This window comes from Gekko japonicus, unplaced genomic scaffold (assembly GCF_001447785.1).
Source record: "Gekko japonicus isolate JY-2015 unplaced genomic scaffold, Gekko_japonicus_V1.1 scaffold131, whole genome shotgun sequence".
NCBI lineage: Eukaryota > Metazoa > Chordata > Lepidosauria > Squamata > Gekkonidae > Gekko > Gekko japonicus.
Window position 1 is genome coordinate 348899 of NW_015167061.1, and position 3556 is coordinate 352454.

The following is a 3556-nucleotide window of genomic DNA, read 5'->3' on the forward strand; positions in this document are numbered from 1 at the left end:
AATTGTCTTGGAACTTCTGTGCGTCTTTCTTTCTTCCCTTTCTTGCGGAACACTTGTTCTTTCCGAGCCTTTGCCTTTCTAGGGAGGCCTTACTGAGGCTAATTGCTAAAAAAAAAAAGGTGTCTGTCCATTTGCAACTCTAAAAGCAGAAACCAGCTGGTGACGCTTATGCAGAGCCTCGACCTATTGATACGGGGTGTGCGAGCAACAGCCTGCGGAGGCCAGAAAACACTGTTTGTCAAGCTAGGTTTGCCAGCTTTTCCACCACCCTGTGCTCCTGTGCACTGTGATGTGCAACCATTAGCACATAAAAACACTTCTCTCCACAACGCGAAAAGGACCAGCTGTTGACTGTTGCAGACGAAGCTATTGCTAAAGGCTTCGGAGCAGGCCTGGCTGGTCTCTTGGCAACCATATTTTGCTGTCCAGGGCCAACTGGTAACCTTATTACCCGTGGCAACTTGGGAAGTAGGCCACTCCCCCTTGCTGTTTTGTCACATTTCCCAAAAACCTGATTGGCTGGACAGTTTATAAAACCCCAACCTGGCGAGTACGTTTACTTGTTTTTCTGTGGTAGCCTCCTGCAAACTATCTCCACTTCGTTGCTCTCCTTCAATTTGTTCAGCAGCTCCTGCCTGTCCTTATTTGTCCCAATACCAGTTCGGTGCAGTGGTTGAGTGCGCGGACTCTAATCTGGGAGAATTGGATTTGATTCCCCCACTCCTCCACTTGCAGCTGCTGGATGACCTTGGGCAAGCCGTAGTTGTCAGAGCTGTTCTTGAAAAAGAGCAATTTCTGTCAGAGCTCTCTCAGCCCCACCTACCTCACAGGGTGTCTGTTGTGGGGAGGGGAAGGGGAAGGAGTTTGTAAGCCGTTCTGAGACTCCAAGCGGAGGGCGGGGTATAAATCCAATCTCCTCCTCCTCCACCAATTGCTGGCTTCCCTTTATTTAAGACTTTTTAGCGTACATTCTTCCTACAAAAGGACTCCACCCCCATTTCCTTCCCCCACCCGTGCTGGCTTGTCTCGACCCAGCTCAGCTGCTGGTCTCCAGCTCAGGTAGGAAGGGGGGAGGGCTTCCCGTCCCATGCCTTTGCCCTTGGGAGTGAACTCCATGAGGGGTGGAGAGGGCAAGAATTCGGGAGCCAATAAACAGGAAGGGACAAAGCTGCCTTTTGTAATGAATTGGATCGCTGCTCAGCACTGTCTCTGCTGGTGACCCTCCGGAGTCTTGGGCCATGAAAGGTCTCGGTCAGCAGCTGCATCCCAAAATCCTTTCAGCCGGAGAGTCCAAGGAGGATGTGCCTCTACTGAACTGCAGCCCCTTCACAAAAGGCTTGAGAAGAAATTAACAGAGGGGAAAAGCTACTTGCCCAGAGATAGGGCCAGAACTTGACTTTGGGAAAAGCTACTCCCCAGAGATGGGGCCAGAACTTGACTTTGGGGGTGATGGGTGGGAGGGTATCTTTTAGGGAAGACTCCTGCACTACAAAGGCTACTGGAAATGTCGTGGCTTGAACCTGGGACGATCTGCATGTGTTGTAAGCAGTGTTCCCTCTAAGCTGAGTGAGTGTGAGCTAGCTCACAGTTTTTTAGCCTCCAGCTCACACATTTTGGTCTTTGCTCAGGAAGGATGGCTCCCGAGCAAACTAATTTATGTAGTAGCCAAACCGCTCCCTCACAACTTTAATGCCAGTAGCTCACAAAGTAGAATTTTTGCTCACAAGACTCCACAGCTTAGAGGGAGCCTTGGTTGTAAGGTCCTCCATTTGGGGATCTGACCTCTTAGGGCACGATTCACTGGAACGCTTCCCGAGTAAAAAGGAACCGTCTGGCCTTCTCTTGTGGTGAGATGTTTCTGTGAAATTCTAACCGTGGTCTGTGGAGCCAGAACTGAACAAAGACTCCATCTCTTTTGGTGCAACATGTAAAACTACCATCCAGGTCACCTTTGAATCGGAGGCTGTCGAAATAAGATGTACGTGTACAGAACAATATTTGAACATTTCCCCCCACTGTTCATTTCTTCCTTCTCCTAAGGGAGTTGTACACACCAAGGAAAAGATCATGCTTACTCTTGGGGGGACAGAGGCTTAGAAACAGGGACACCGTGGAGGTTTGTAAAATTAGGCAAGGTATGGAGAAAGTAGATCTTGCTTATCCTCTCCCAAGATATTAGAACTCAGTGACATTCAGGGAACTTGACAAACAGCAGAGGAAGTACATAGTGCAATGTGCAATGAACTCGGGAACTCGCTGCAACAGGAAACTGTGCTGGCCACTGGAATTGAGCCATACGTGATGCCAAACAGTCTGCCCACTGAAGCTGCCATTTCCCCAAAGGGAACAACTGACCGTTGTAGCCTGGAGATGCATGCACAGGAAAGCTTATACCTTGAATAAAATGTTGTTGGTCTTCAAGGTGGACTCAAAGCTTTGTTCTAGCAGTAGGGTAGTTCCAGGTTTGAAGAAATGTGCCTTGCACACGAAAGTTCATACCTTGAATAAACCTTTGTTGGTTTTAAAGGTGCCACTAAAGGTGGACTCTAAACCGTAGGAGGGGTTATTCTCGAAGAGGCATTACGAAGTTGGCGCAGCCTTCCCCTTTCCTCCTCCCGCCTACGCCACCCGTCTCCGTAAGGCCTCTTCGAGAATAACCCCTCCTCCCGCGGCCAATACAGAACGGGCCTAGCCAGTTTCCCCGAGCCTCGGGCTGGAGTGAGCGCTCAGCCGGGCCAGGGTGAAGGGCAGCCGGCGACAGTCGGAGGACCGATGCGGGCCTTTTCCGACCCCAACGGAAGCCAGGTGGGGTTTCGTCCAGCGGGGAGAGCGGAGAGGTAAGAGGATTTGGACGGGTGTGTGTGTGGGGGGGGGAGTGGCAGCGTAGGAGGCGGGAGAGTTTCTGCACGACCCCCTCCCCAAATAAAAGGAGGCGCTTCGGGCTCTTCTCCTCCCCCTCATTTGGGCATTCCAGGACCAGGAAGTAAGGGAGATAAGAAAAGGGAGCGGAAGTGAGACGAGTGTCAGACTTGCACATGGCACTTGGGGAGGGGGCTTCTTTCAATAGAGAAGATCCGCCCCCTCCTCCCCTTGGTCTTTAGTCATGCCGGCTACATGACCACGGAAACGTCTTCGGACAGCGCTGGCTCTTCGGCTGGGAAACGGAGATGAGCACCGCAACCCTAGAGTCGGACTCGACGGGATTTCGAGCAAGGGAAAGCTTTACCTTTAAAGGCGGGGAGGGGGATGCATTTATTGAGTGGGGGCTTGCGCCGGTGCAAGGGCTGCTAAATCTCTGCATTCACCCCGGGGGGGGGCATAGAACTGCAGGTTTCACTGTGCAATTGCAAACGGAGACCTTGCAAATTGTAACACGCGATACCTAAAGCCTCTACTCGATCTCTCGTGCCCCCCCCCTTCCCACGTGCGCAGGATGCAGACAGAGGGGCCCCCGTGTCCCTGGACAGCCCGCCCCCCTTTGCATGACTTCGGAGGTTTCGCGGAGGGAGGCAGGGAGGGGCGTCCTCGTCGCATCCCCCCCCCCCCCCCGAGCCCC

At 52.4% G+C, this 3556-nt stretch overlaps 1 protein-coding gene across 1 annotated transcript in view; it reads left to right on the top strand.

Moving 5' to 3' along the window:
• Positions 1-2673: 2673 nt before the first annotated feature.
• Positions 2674-3556, top strand: part of TMCO4 (transmembrane and coiled-coil domains 4) — a 46135-nt gene continuing 45252 nt past the window's right edge. Inside the window, exon 1 of the mRNA XM_015412605.1 lies at positions 2674-2837. The gene's annotated coding sequence lies outside the window, so the exon portion shown is untranslated. The remainder of the gene's footprint in view (positions 2838-3556) is intronic.